Consider the following 15,945-nt stretch of genomic DNA (forward strand, 5'->3'; position numbering starts at 1 on the left):
TCTCATCGAGCAAGTGAGCTCTCTGATTTAGCATAACACTCCTCCAAAGTTCAAGGACGCTGGAGCTCTTACAATTCTGTGCGTCATTGGAAACACTGAGATTGAGAGAGCCCTCCTCGACTTAGGAGCTGGTGTGAATTTGCTTCCATACTTGGTGTATCAGTACCTTGGCTTAGGGGAACTGAAACCTACAAGCTCTATCTTGGAATTGGCGGACCGATCTATCAAGAAACCCCGAGGGATTGTGGAAGATGTCATCATCAAGGTGGACAACTTCTACTATCTAGTTGACTTCATAGTTCTTGACACATAACCTATCCCGAATCCAGAAAAGCAAATTCCTGTCATTGTCGGGCGACCTTTCTTAGCCACAGCCAATGCATGCATCAATTGTCAAACTGGAGTAATGAAGATCTCCTTTGGGAATATGAAAATCAAACTGAACATCTTCAGTGCCTTCCAGAATGCACCTTATCAGAATACATGTTTCTTCTTGGATGACATTGGAGAAACTATTGAAGACCCACCTCCTGACCCTCTATTTGAAGCCCCATCATGGAGAAACCCACCGGAGCCTATGCCTCTCACTTCAAGTACTCCACCACCTAATGACAACCCAACAAGGAACATATTTCATTCAGAGGTTACTGAAGTGGACTACATTGGGGTGGACAATTTTTTGGCAAGTTCCCTGGTCGCCCTGGTTTTTTAGAACCCCCATTGAGACAAGAGGTTGATCATTAAACCAGTTTTAGACAAACACATTGAGTATCATCATGGGGAGCATCAAGACTTTTCAGCTAAAAGAAGAAGTTTTGGGATGTTAAGAGGAATCCTCTTCCTTTTGGAGTGCTATATGATGATGAAGAAGAAGGGATGGAATAGCTTGATTGGACTTCTGAATGATTGAGGTAAGATCCTTCGGAACTTGGACTTAAATTGAAAAATACCTCATGGGATCGAGCACAGGCCCTGTGTGCTCGACTCCTCACTCCACCAAGGTACATGATCTCCATCCAGGTTTATTTTATCCATTGTTGCTTCATTCTTTGATTATACTTTTACAACAATGCGTGCACTTGATTGGTATTTGGTTGGAGTATCACTTTCTTTTTCAGGACATATGTTTTTGCATGCAAGTTTGGGGTATGATACACCCCACATCTGCTCATTCAAGTATTCCTATACTCTTAATCTTATTCTTTAGTTTTGTAAATACATTGTGGACAATGTATTATTCAAGTTTGGGGTGGAAAAACAAAACAATGTCCAAATTTTGTTGTTATGCCATTCTTAAGCATATGGTTGAGCTTTGATTTTGGTTTGAATTTGATTGGCAGGCTTAATGTTATGAACACATGATTATTTAGGAATTTTGAGTCTTGTTACTTACTTTTGGCAACATGAGATGCTTCTTGATTCAATTTAAATCTATCTTGAGCAAACTAGCACATGTCAGTGAGGTATGAAATTTTTGACTAATTATGTTTGCTTTCCTTATCTTGAATTCTATTGGTGACATATTGGATGAATAACCTTGGTATGCTATTAAAAAAAAAAAAAAGTTGATTTTTTCACTTAGTAACTGAACCTCTTGCCTCATTAAGAAGTGAGTGTTCACGTCAAAAAGTAAGAAGTTTGGTTGGTTAATAAAATTGCTAGCTTAGTTTTGTAGCCTTTTTTTTACTCGAGTTAGTAAGTCCTTAGGGGTATCTCTACACTTAATGCCCCAAAGTCATTTGGTTTTGGAGTCATTAGCTTAACACTCGATACATGGGTCAATTAAAAAGCTTAAGGGAGCTAAGCAGTACACAACAAGTTTTTTTATTTTATTTTATTTTTTATTTTTTATTGGTATGCCTTGGTTGTTTCATCTAATAAGAAGTCCAATAAATTCTGAGATGTTGATTCATTTATATTGGAATTATTTTGAAGCCTCATGATTTTGTTTGCCAATGAATGAGAACCATTATTTTTGTAATGCTTTATTCTTTTGAATGAGATAATGATGACAATGTTTGTGGGTATCATACCCGGAAAACCCTCAAGAGACTTCACTCGTCCTCTAGGGAATACCTAGGGGCATCCAACGAAAAATTGATTATCTTTTTGTTTTCCTGTTTATTTTCTGTTTTGGATTGCTAAGGGACTAGTAATATGTAAGTTTGGGGGTATGATAAGCGCCAAATGTTGCACATTCAAGCCCATTAATTTGCATATGTTAATTCCCTAGTGTTGTTAATTTTTTTGTTATTGTGTTTCAGGTTTTATTTGGCAAATGTAAGAATTCCATTAAAAATCAGGCTCAAAAGACTATTTGGATGCATTCTGGCATGTGGGATCGAGCTCAACAGCACTTGGGATCAAGCGTACATACGCTCGAGCGCATTCCAGTCTACGATCCAGCGCATCGGCGCTCGCACGCAGAACCATCCAAGCTCGAGTGCTTATGCGTTCGAATGCATATCTTCTAGGATCGAGCGTAGGTGCGACCAAGCACACTGGGGCGTCCAAAAAACGGCAACAGTTCTTTTTCACCTTGGATTTGATTTTTAGTCTCCCACTTGGACTGGGAGACTGACCTACGATTTCCTAGGGTTTTTAGAGTTTCTAGGCTTCTCCTAATCCCTATAAATAGACCTCTAAACATTGTAGAAAACACACCGCTTCCTAGAGCAAAAATTCATTGGAGCATAGCAGAGTCATGAGCGGCTAAACCCCTTCATGGGGTGTTGATGTATCCATATCAAAGCACAATTGTTGGATTGTATTTAATTTCTAGATTTTCAATTTATGCATATTGATTGTATAACTATGAGAATTGATACATATTGATTTCATTCTTAAATATTAAATGCAATTGTTCTTAATTTCAAAATCGATATTTGTGAAATTCTTCTCTTGTCTTAGAAAGTCTTTTACTTTTATTGAACTCAAATCATTCTTGTTTTCTATGATGATGAGGATGATGGTTATACAACAGGTTTAATTGACATATGATCAATAGGATTTGATAAGCCATGCCTAGGGAAGATGGATTGTACTACACCCTAGTTTAGTGTAATTTAAGTAGACAGTCCGTGCCAACCGAAAATGGGTTACACTTATTCATTGATTGTATGTATCCTATTATAAAATTTGATAATTCATACCTAGGGAAGACGGGTCGTACCACATCTTAGTGGTTAGGTGGACGATCCGTGCCAACCGAAGATAGATTATACATACACTACAAGAAACTGACTCATTAGGGGCGACTTATTAGGGGCGACTTTATAGTCGCCCCTAATACTCAACTATTAGGGGCGACTTTTAAAAGTCGCCCCTAATAGTCAATTATTAGCGTCCACATAAAAGTGGACGCTAATAATGGGTCGAAAGGTTGACTATTAGCGTCCACTTTACAGTGGACGCTAATAAGTCGACCCTAATATACACGCAGGAATTATTAAAGGGGCGCGAAAAATTTAAGGGGCCAAGAAAAAACTTTTAGCGTCCACAATAGTCGACCCTGATAGTACACCAATAGCGTCCACTTCAGTGGACGCTAAAAGCTTAAAAAAAAAAAACAAAAAAAAAAAAAAAACAAATAAAAGATCAATAGGGTCGACTCTCAAAGTCGACCCTAATACTTAAGTATTAGGGTTGACACAGTCGACCCTAAAGGGTACGTAGAAAAAATTAAAAAAAAATTAAAATTAAAATTGATGAACAATAGCGTCCACTAAAAGTGGACGCTAAAGATGCATCATTAGGGTCGACTTTGAAAGTCGACCCTAATGGGTAACTATTAGGGGCGACTTTATCGCCCCTAAAGAGTGGGTAAAAAACAATTAAAAAAATTAAAAAATTAAAATTTGAGCAATAGCGTCCACTAAAAGTGGACGCTAAAGACGCATCATTAGGGTCGACTTTGAAAGTCGACCCTAATGGGTAACTATTAGGGGCGACTTTATCGCCCCTAAAGAGAAGGTAAAAAACAATTAAAAAAAATTAAAAATTAAAATTGATGAGCAATAGCGTCCACTAAAAGTGGACGCTAAAGATGCATCATTAGGGTCGATTTTGAAAGTCGACCCTAATGGGTAACTATTAGGGGCGACTTTATCGCCCCTAAAGAGTGGGTAAAAAACAATTAAAAAAAATTAAAAATTAAAATTTGAACAATAGCGTCCACTAAAAGTGGACGCTAAAGACGCATCATTAGGGTCGACTTTGAAAGTCGACCCTAATGGGTAACTATTAGGGGCGACTTTATCGCCCCTAAAGAGAAGGTAAAAAACAATTAAAAAAAATTAAAAATTAAAATTGATGAGCAATAGCGTCCACTAAAAGTGGACGCTAAAGATGCATCATTAGGGTCGACTTTGAAAGTCGACCCTAATGGGTAACTATTAGGGGCGACTTTATCGCCCCTAAAGAGTAGGTAAAAAACAATTAAAAAAATAAAAAATTAAAATTGATGAGCAATAGCGTCCACTAAAAGTGGACGCTAAAGATGCATCATTAGGGTCGACTTTGAAAGTCGACCCTAATGCGTAACTATTAGGGGCGACTTTATCGCCCCTAAAGAGTAGGTAAAAAAAAAAAAAAAAAAAAAATTAAAATTAATGAGATGTGCTTGAATCTTCTGTTGCTGCGATCGATCGCACCCAAGGTGCGATCGATCGTAGTAACAGAACGTTCAAACCCAATATTCGAGTACTAAAATTGTTTATGCATCATTAGGGTCGACTTTGAAAATCGACCCTAATGGGTAACTATTAGGGGCGACTTTATCGCCCCTAAAGAGTAGGTAAAAAACAATTAAAAAAAATTAAAAATTAAAATTGATGAGCAATAGCGTCCACTAAAAGTGGACGCTAAAGATGCATCATTAGGGTCGACTTTGAAAGTCGACCCTAATGCGTAACTATTAGGGGCGACTTTATCGCCCCTAAAGAGTAGGTAAAAAAAAATTTAAAAAAAATTAAAAATTAAAATTGATGAGCAATAGCAAAATAATAGTGTATATATATTATATGATGAATATATTGATACCTTATGGAAAGATTTTACACTGTTAAATATAACAAAATAAAATCTAAACCGTAAAATAATTCCTCTCAGTTGTAAGTGAAACAATTGAAATTGAAAGATTGATCGAATATCCGATCAATCATAATTAATTAGTTCGATTGATCGTGATAGGATCAAATGTTCGATCAAACATCCGATCGAACCTAATGAATTAGTTCGATTGATCGTGATAAGATCAAATGTTTGATCAAACATCCGATCGATCCTAATGAATTAGTTCGATTGATCATGATAGGATCAAATGTTTGATCAAACATCCGATCGAACCTAATGAATTAATTCGATTGATCGTGATAGGATCAAATGTGGGATTAAACATCCGATCGATCCTAATGAATTAGTTCGATTGATCGTGATAGTATCAAATGTTCGATCAAACATCCGATCGAACCTAATGAATTAGTTCGATTGATCGTGATAAGATCAAATGTTGGATCAAACATCCGATCGATCCTAATGAATTAGTTCGATTGATCGTGATAGCATCAAATGTTCGATCAAACATCCGATCGAACCTAATGAATTAGTTCGATTGATCGTGATAGGATCAAATGTTGGATCAAACATCCGATCGATCCTAATGAATTAGTTGGATTGATCGTGATAGGATCAAATGTTGGATCAAACATCCGATCGATCCTAATGAATTAGTTCGATTGATCGTGATAGCATCAAATGTTCGATCAAACATCCGATCGAACCTAATGAATTAGTTCGATTGATCGTGAATCGTGATAGAATCAAATGTTCGATCAAACATCCGATCGATCCTAATGAAGTAGTTCGATTGATCGTGATAGGATCAAGTGATCGATCAAACATTCGATCGATCCTAATTAATTAGTTTGATTGAGATTGATCTTAATGAATTAGTTCGATTGATCGTAATTTGATTAAATGATCGATCAAACATCCGATCGATCATAATGAATTAGTTCAATTGATCGTGATAGGATCAAATGATCAATCAAATGTTGGATCGAAAATCCGATCGATCAAACATCCAATCGATCCTAGTGAGTTAGTTCGATTGATTGTGATAAGATCAAACATCTGATCGAAAATCCAATCGATTCTAGTGAATTAGTTCGATTGATCGTAATATAATCAATTGATCGATCAAATATCCGATAGATCATAGTGAATTAATTATATTGACCATGATAAGATCAATTGATTGATCAGACTGGATACAATTGAAGGTTCAATCGAACATGTGCATCTTACATGTTCAATAAATACATGTAATTTTTATAGATTAGGTTAAAAAAAAAAAAAAAATTTAACCCAATTTGAAGAAAAACTTTGTCCATATATATATATATATATATATATATATATATATATATATGTGTGTGTGTGTGTGAGAAAACTACAAAATGATGTATATATATTAACAAATAAAAAATAGAAAAATAGGAAACTTTACTAATTATGACCCAAAAAATTAATTTTTTTTTTCAATCAATTTTGACTTTAAAAAAAAAAAAAACTAATATAATTGTTTTAATAAATTCAAATAAAAAAAATTAAAAAGTGGACAATCAGCGTCAACATTATAGGTTGACGCTAATAGTATGGTTATCAGCGTCGACTAAGTCGACGCTGATAAAAAAATATGTGAGTTTCGTACAAATTAGAAGGCGGGATCCATTGGCGCGGCGATGAAATTTTTGGAAATTTTTTTCTAACCCATTCTTCTCATGTTATCCCCTGCCTTCTGCAATTCTGCACAATGAAGATTGACAGATGAGACCGTGAGAGAGAGAGAGAGAGATGTGATTCAAAGACCTGATATATATCTCTTTGTCTCTCTCACTAATGAACATTTGTCTTTCGTTTTTATTTTTGTAGATTGGATTTTTGGTTCCTCTTACTCAAAATCTAGAGGAAGACACATCAATCCCAAAGCTCACTCTCTCCGAAGGCCCAAATGTCATCGGCCGCAACAGTGTCCCTGCGACCGACAAGAGGCTCAGCCGCAAGCACCTCACTCTAACCGCTTCCGCCGATGGCTCGGTCAACTTGTTTGTGGTGACTCACTAATCCATTTACGTTTTGCTTGTAGAGAATTATATATGGGGTTTTGTTTCAATTGTTTGACTGATTTCTTAGAGTGGGAATTGTAGGAGGGTACGAATCCCATTGTGGTTAATTCCGGGAATAAAAGAAGGAAGCTATCCAACGTTTTCAGGTCCCTAATGATAAGTTACCTTGGACCTTTCGCCTTTTGCAAGTGAAAGGGCTGCCGGCTTGGGCGAACACCTCTTGTGTTTCTATAAGGGATGTGATTCAGGTAACAATATTGTAAAATCTGCAAAGGCGTTTTCTGCCTGCTTTAATCTGTAAACTTAGTATGTAGTTTTTTTTCAGTCGAGAGTTTTCTGATGTAAATTGATGGTGTTTGTATCACTTTCAAAGAAATAAAGGATTGCCTATAACACTATCATACAAATTGTAGGAGATATGGAGCCACAGAGTTGGCTGATTGTTAAATTGGTTATTTTTTTTTGTTTTGATTATTGAATCAGCTATTTCTTTGGTAGGGGGATGTTCTCATTGCTATCCTTTCAAATTACATGGTAGATATTGATTGGTTGTTACCTGGTGAGTCCTGTTCACTTTGGTTCATCCTTGGTTTACTTTTGTTTCCTCTGTTTGAGATAGACTGTCAACATCTTAGACTAACAAATCCTGTTGAGAAGTAGTTATTTTGAATCCGTAAAATCAATGTAAATAATGCGTGCATGTGTGCACACACAAGCACTTCACCTATAATATCTGAAATCATTTTCCAATTCCCATGTCTAGGTTGCAATTTGAAAGAGCTGAAGATAAACTTATCTGCACATTGTTATCGTTTGTTTATATTACTCTTGAGTTAGGCATATAGATTGCTATAGTTATTTTTTTTTGGCCCTTGGTTACAGGGATAATACCTGGTAGTTTTATTCATGAGCAAGTGGTCTTTTTGCTAATGCTGTTTGTGGTTTTTTTTTTTTTTTAAATGGGTATTTGTTCTGCTTCTTTGGGTGGTTTTTCACTGCTCCTCAGATAGGTTTGCTACATGTGTTGCCTATATTACAAGTAATATTTGCACTTACATAATTTGTTCCTGTTATTGTTACGCTTCCACTGCATTTTTTACTCTCATTTGCTGTTTGTGTATTATTTTGTATCTAGATGCAGTTATGGGCTAATCTCATCAGCTATTTGATGATTGCATTTTTCTTGAATCCAATGCATACATTCCTTTATAAGTAATGCTTTCTTTTTCTTTTTCCTGTTGTAGCATGTCCAACACTTGCAAAAATCCCTCATGTGTTGGTCGTTCATGGGGAAGGTGATGGAACATTGGATCATATGAAGGTTTGCCCTTTTTTTTTTTTCTTCCAATTAAATGCTAACCTCTGCTATACATAAAGGTTTAGATTGGGGGAAACAGATGCTTACTTAGTAACTCTGATATTTTCTAGAGAAATAAGCCTGCAAACTGGATTCTGCACAAACCGCCCCTGCCTATTTCATTTGGGACACACCATTCGAAGGCCATGCTTCTTGTCTATCCTCGGGGAGTGAGGATTATTATACATACTGCAAATCTAATATATGTAGATTGGAACAATAAAAGCCAAGGATTGTGGATGCAAGATTTCCCCTGGAAAGATCAAAATAGTCCAAGCAAAGGATGTGCATTTGAAAATGACTTGATTGATTATCTGAGTGCCTTGAAGGTATTACATATAACATCTTATGTGGAAGATTGAGGCCTGAAGATATTATTTGGCTTTCTCGAGCACATGTAATATTTCTTCAGTCGATTGAGATGATATTTTCCTAGAAGTGATATCATGAATCTCTTTTTATTCCTTATTTTCTTAATTTGTTCCCTGCAAAGAAACTGATGCCTATATCATCGGCATTTTTAATCTAATTTTTGATAAGTCTCGATTTTTCTTCTTTATTTCTTTAACTTTCATGCTTTGTTGCTTCGGGGCATTTTATTTGTTTCTGATCTTTAGTTTATTCTCTTTCAAAAAATTGTTGCCCAACAAAGCCCTTGTCTAACCCATAGATTTGGAACGTAAGCTTGCCTGTGAAAGAGATTGTGGATGGATGGAACTTGACATTGATTTTGTTGCTTCAAATTTTATGTTCTCTTTGTAGTGCTGTTGTCCAGATTAAGCATATTAACCTTGTGTATTTTTTTCTTTTTACAGTGGCCTGAATTTTCTGTTAAATTGCCGGCCCTTGGAAACTTCAATATCAATCCAGCTTTCTTTAAGAAGTTTGATTATAGTGAGGCGGCGGTACATTTTCCATTCCCTTAATTTTCTTTTTTTACTTTTTCTTTCTAAAATGACATTTCATTTCTGTTGGGAGGATATACTGTTAAAGCAGTATCTGTCTGTGTGTAGCATGCCATTACATGAGGACATGAAACTACTTGCGTATTTTTCAGGTCAGATTGATTGCTTCTGTCCCTGGATATCATACGGGTACCAATATCAAAAAGTGGGGACATATGAAGCTACGAACTGTTCTCCAGGAGTGTACTTTTGATAAAGAGTTCAAAAAATCCCCACTTGTTTATCAGGTATAGTTAAAATTCTTCTTGATGGGCATAATGATCATGTGGCAGTTGATGGATTTTGATGCTAGGGTTTTCTGTTAGTAGGTGAAGAAATCAAATAACAGATTCTTCTAATTAATAAACTTTTCTTTTATTTGGTTTCTCTCTGTTTTATGCTGGTCTGGACCTAGTCTTTTCATTAATACTTTTCTGCTTAACTTTTTATGTGCATAAGTTTTGTAATGGATCTTTCCATAATGTTATGAAATGAAAGTGCTGATTGGTTTCTTGAATTTTATTGTAAAGCCAATAGCCAACAGACTCAAACACCTTATGAACAGCCATTGTAAAGCCAATAGCCAACAGACTCAACACCTTATGAACATAAGGCTTGACTGTAGATGAATTCTAAGAATAACTGGTCATTGAAGTTTTTGTAATATTATAATAGAAGCATCTTTGACTTACCAAAAAAATAATAGAAGCATCTTGGATGCTGACACATAAATTTGTTCTATGATTTGTTAAAATTTTCCAGATGTCTTAAAGCCAACTGTACAGTTCTTACTTCAAAGGCGAGTAAGAATTTTTGAAATGCATAAAAAGCCTATTAATCATGCCCATTTTCCAATGAGTTGGGACTAATCAAGTAATTTTGAACTCACGAAAGATGTGTCAAGTTGACTTAAGTTGACAATTTCTTCTCAAGAAAATAATTACAATGTAGAAATTGATTAACTCCAAATTTTTTCATGTAAATTTTAGAGTACGCATACCATATTAGATTCTTCTATTTGTCCATTTCTATACATTCTGAGTGAATTCTGTTTTTGTTCTTTCTTTCTTCCCCAGGGTTATGCAGCTGGAAATGCCATTCCAAGTCCACTAAAGAATGTGGAGAAAGAATTCTTGAAGAAGTACTGGGCAAAGTGGAAGGCAAGCCACACTGGTCGCTCGTATGTATATCTCATCACTAGAGAGAGTTTGTACCTTAAATGCTAATTAAGGTTGTATATTTCGATTGGAAGTCTAATATCAAATTTAGTCAGTTGCTGAACGAACTTGTCGGCTTCTTGTTATTTCATAACCATTTAGGCATTTAGTGAAAAAATGGTAACCAGAGAAACTAATAATTTTTTTTGGTATTTGTTATCTTAGATGTGTTGTACCTTCTGACTCAGAAATTCACAGTATTTAGTGTTCCTACTTTCTATTTTTTGTTTCTTTAATTATTTTTATTAATTATACTTAACAGTAATTCTTTTCAATATTCCAGTTGTGCAATGCCACATATAAAGACATTCGCACGGAATAATGATCAGAAATTCGCGTAAGAGTTCATATTATGCCTGTTGGTTGGGTCATTAAATTTTCATAGTTTAAGCATGGACCTTGAACTTTACTCTTCCCCAACAGTTGGTTCTTGCTGACCTCATCAAATCTTAGCAAAGCTGCCTGGGGAGCCCTCCAGAAAAATAATTCTCAGTTGATGATCCGTTCTTATGAGGTATGTATATCAATATTTGCACCAACTGAAAGATGAGAATTAAGTTACAAAATGCAAGTTAGATAATGAAGTTTGAAGAACATAGTTTAAAAACTAACCTCAGATCCGTAGACTGTTTTTCTTTGGATTAATGGTTATATAATTTGCCCCTTTGACATTATTGAGTCTTTTCCTTATTGCTCCAACTGAAGGATTGACATTGTATTTCTACCATTTTCTGTGTGTTCTTATTTCAGCTGGGAGTGCTATTTTTACCATCTTCTATTGAAAGACACGGTTCTGGATTTTCTTGTACAAATAATGGGGATGTCGTGGAGGTAATGACTATATCCTGGCTTGTGAGTTCTTTGATCATCTGAGCATTGAATTCATTGTCCGACATTTAGAGTGTTTTGTCATTTTTTTTCCGAATGAACTGAAAGTTAGTTCATTCGGCTACAATTTCTTTTACGCATACAGGGCAGCTGTGGGAGAATTGCCTAACCCAAAACACTTAGCTTAGGTTATTGGAATAAAAACGTATTACCTAAACAGAATGAGATAACCATAATCTATGATTAACTCTCCATATTCTTTTTATTGTCTTTTCTCAAGTAAGCTACCGAATTGAACAAGGATGAAAGTTGGAAAAGATATCCTTACCGCCAAACATGCACATCATTTTTCGGTTTAATGGATCTCTTAAACCACCATATAATGATTATAAAATAGAGCCCAAAATGGATTCTAAGGCAGCCAAGATAAATCTAAGTTCCACGAATATATGAATTTGTTTCCTGGTTTTGCGATCGATCGCACTTGGAGTGTGATCGATCGCAAAATATAAAAAACCTACTTGAAAACCTACTGGTACTGCGATCCATCGCACACGATTGTGCGATCGATCTCAAAATGTAGAAAACTTACTGACGTTGCGATCGATCGCACTTCAAGTGCGATCGATCGCAACGTCAGTAGGTTTTCTACATTTTGAGATCGAAAACCTACTGACGTTGCGATCGATCGCACTCCAAGTGCGATCGATCGCAGATTTTTTTTTTTTTTTTTTTTTTTTGATTTTTTAGGACCATTAGGGTCGACTTTGTGGACCCTAATGGTTAACTATCAGCGTCCACTTTAATTTGGACGCTGATAGTCAATTTTTTTTTTTTCAATTTTTTTGGACCATTAGCGTCCACAAAAGTGGACGCTAATGGTTGACTATCAGCGTCGACTACTTCCATCATCTTTAGGGTCAAAACATTGCGCCTTTTAGAGTCGATAAAGTGGACGCTAAAAGTGATCATTAGGGTCAACTCTAAGTGGACGCTGATAGTTAATTTGCTTGAGAATTTTTTAGGACCATTAGGGTCGACAAAAGTCGACCCTAATGGTTAACTATCAGCGTCCACTTTGGTTTGGACGCTGATAGTTATTATTATTATTTTTTTTAAAGGACCATTAGGGTCGACAAAGTGGACCCTAATGGTTAACTAAAAGTGGACGCTAATGCTTGACTATTAGGGTCGACTTTCGCTTCCGTTTACATCATCTTTAGGGTCAAAACATTGCGACTTTTAGGGGCGATAAAGTGGACGCTAAAAGTGATCATTAGGGTCGACTTTTAAGTGGACCCTGATAATCAGACATTTGATCATTAGGGTCGGACTATTAGCGTCGACACCTTTAGGGTCGAAAAGTCGACGCTGTTGGCAACAGCGTCCACTGTAGGATCTTTAGGGGCGACTTTGAGTCGCCCCTAAAGACCTAATTTCTTGTAGTGATATTCTTTAATAAGGTAATTTCTTGTTTATTTATAACATGCGTTGAATGAATTTCTGGATTAAATTTGATTAACCATTGTTGTGCGGATAGAGGTAAAGTCAATACCCTACACTCTCTCTTTTATTTAATTCTTTTTTAATTTCATGCACTTTAGTTAATCAGACCAAATCAATCATCTTTTTAATTAAATTAATTTTGATCTCTTGAATTTGATAACAAAACCTCTACAATCCTTGAGGTTCAACACCCTCTCTTTAGCCTATTCTATAAGGATTCGTCCTATTGTGAATGGTTATTTTTATTATTGATATTTTTGGACACAAAAAGACCAAATCGCACTTTCTTTCTTCCTGTTGCCATTTTGCACCCAAATTACCAAACAATACTATTTTTTGTTTTATAGATCTCTATCTTTACCTTGGCCATTTCTTTCTTTCTTTTTTTAGACAGACCCACAATTTATGAGAATTTAGTCAACACAAGGTAAATTGGGTGGTAATAAAAATAAATTTTAATGTTGCCACACCAATTATATTATATGGGTTTACTAATAAATAGTATTAGTCGATGAGAAATGCTAGGGAAACTAACTATTTTACTAATTGAAGCTTACTAAATTGTTGTGTAGCTCATTCATTGGAAAAACAAAAACAAAACAATTAATTAAGAGAAGTGTAATGAGTACTAATGAATGAGCTACATATTATTTTAGTAAGCCTCTGTTAGTAAAAGAGTTAATACCCCTAGTATTTCTCTTAGTCGATTGCTCGTTTATTGAAGCATGTGTGGTAGGGCACGCGTGTCAGATGGTGCAAAAATGATGGGTGGAGCGCTTTGTCTTCACTAGCCTTGGCGACTACTCCAAAGGGTGTCAACTGTAGGGGTGAAAAAGCAGTTACAGTTTTGGCTAAAACCGCTAACCATAACCGCTAGGCAGTTAACCGTCAGTTAGCAATTAGTAACACTAATAACTGCTAACCACTTTTTAAAAGAAAAATTTTTGAAAAAACAAAAAAATGTCGTTTTTATGGTAATATGATAATATCATACTATATATGACATCATTTGTATAAAAAACACAAAAACAACATCATTTCATGTATTTTTTTTCTACTCATTTTCACTTAGAATAGGGACTGCCAGAACTACAGATAGGGCTGAATGCGATTTTCAACTCATTTTCTTTCCTTCCCACGAAATTTCCCTCTTCTCTCTCTTAGGGTTTGTACCTAAACCTTAAGGATTGGTTTGAGGAGTTCTCCAAAGGCAAATCTAACCCCGGGAACATGTTTCTTAGCGTTAGATCCTCATTTACACCTATTAGTTTGAGGTAAACCCGAACTTTACTTAATGTTGAGTTGATTTTTGGGGGGTTTTGCTTAATTTCCGAAATTTCTTTAGGGCTTTTGTAATTTGTGGAGTTATAAGCTTGGGTCAAGCTTCAGGTTGGAGTTTCGTGTGGCGAAATTTCGGATTTTGTCCAAGATCAAGGTAAGTTTCAAACCTTAGAATTTTCCTAAGTGTTGTAAGTTGGGATTTTGGTGTCTAACCCTAGAGTTTCTCTTTGGGTTGGTATTTTTAGAAGTGGATAATTGTTAAGGTCTAGAGTCTTAATAAGTGTACTTGTAACGTATAAGAATTGATGAGTTACATGTGGTTCATTATAAATACAAAACAATTCCTCCCACTGATTTAATGGGAGTCAAAACCCAAACCTTGTGTTCATAGAAATCTAATATTTTAGTTGTATGACAGTATACTAAGACTCCATTACTTTCGACGTAAAATGTTCTCCGTCGGAAAATATTTTCTTGAAAAATGATTTCCTTGAAAACATTTTTCGGTATTTGGCACGTATGGAAAATCACAAATATTTTTTTTATATACATTTTTTCGTTCACTCATATTAAACTTTAAATTACAACAATATCCCAACGGGTCTCGACCAAGTCCCGACGAGTCCTAATCGGGTCACGGTTATTTTTCAACCGGGTCTCAGCTAGGTCCTAGCTGTGGCTCGACTGGGTCCTACAGAGTCCCGACCGAATCTCAGCGGCTCCCAATTGGTTCTCAATGAGTCCCGACCGTGTTCCACTTGTGTGTTGACTAGGTTCCGGCGGAGTCCCGACCAGGTTCCGACTAGCTTTTTCGTTCAAATTGAAAATATTTTATGTTGACTATTATTTTCGTCACACCAAAAAATATGATAAATATTTTCAAAAAATCACTTTATGCCAAAACAAACTAAGCATAAATAACATTTTTATTAGCTCTTCAAATAGACACGTGTTAGCTTGCCTTATTCCCATTTAGTATCTTCGTTCTCATGGTCTAAAGCGAGCAAGAATTTATGACCACTCATTCTCATCCCCATACATACCATATATTTTTCCCTCTCACTTATGATCAGCATTCGCCCATGCACACCAAAAACTAAAATGAGAAAAAGGAAAGCAATGGAGTCGGATCAATGATTATTGATTTGCTGAAATTAAGCATGAAAACTATCTTTGATTTGATGTAAATCATCTTCCAAAAAAATCCATTTCTCATCATCCCATCAACATGGCCCATTTGCTAGCAAACCATGCCACCACAATATTCCAAGAAGATGGGAGCTGCCGAGATGCATGACAAAGTTGAAGGATTGCGGGAGGAGTTGGAGAAATATTGGCGGCCAGGGAATGGTGAGAGTGAGAGGTTTTATGGTGCAGAGTTTGGGGTCGTCAGCTGAGAAAGTGGGTTCAGTTGGGTAAAAGTGTCATATGTCCTTTGAGCATATGACAAACAGATTTTTTTGTTTTATTATTAATGCTATTAAAAAAATGTAAGAAGCATATTTTAATTTATTAAAAAAAAAAAAAAAAACGTATATTTTTTTATTTTTGTATTTTTGCATATTCACACAAGGGGATAAGAAGAAGAGGAAATAATTTGATCTAGTGATCTTTGCTTCACGAAACATGTATTTTTTACATGTTAAAAGACACTTTTAAAAGCTATATTGAAATAAATTCCCTAC

General features: G+C 35.6%; 1 pseudogene; it reads left to right on the forward strand.

Annotated features, from left to right (window-relative positions):
* Positions 1–406: 406 nt before the first annotated feature.
* On the forward strand, positions 407–11,933 carry LOC148584616 (tyrosyl-DNA phosphodiesterase 1-like; annotated as a pseudogene).
* The last annotated feature ends 4,012 nt before the right edge of the window (positions 11,934–15,945 follow it).

Source organism: Corylus avellana, chromosome 7, assembly GCF_965113065.1.
Source record: "Corylus avellana chromosome 7, dhCorAvel1.hap1.2, whole genome shotgun sequence".
In the NCBI taxonomy this organism is placed as follows: Eukaryota; Viridiplantae; Streptophyta; class Magnoliopsida; order Fagales; family Betulaceae; genus Corylus; species Corylus avellana.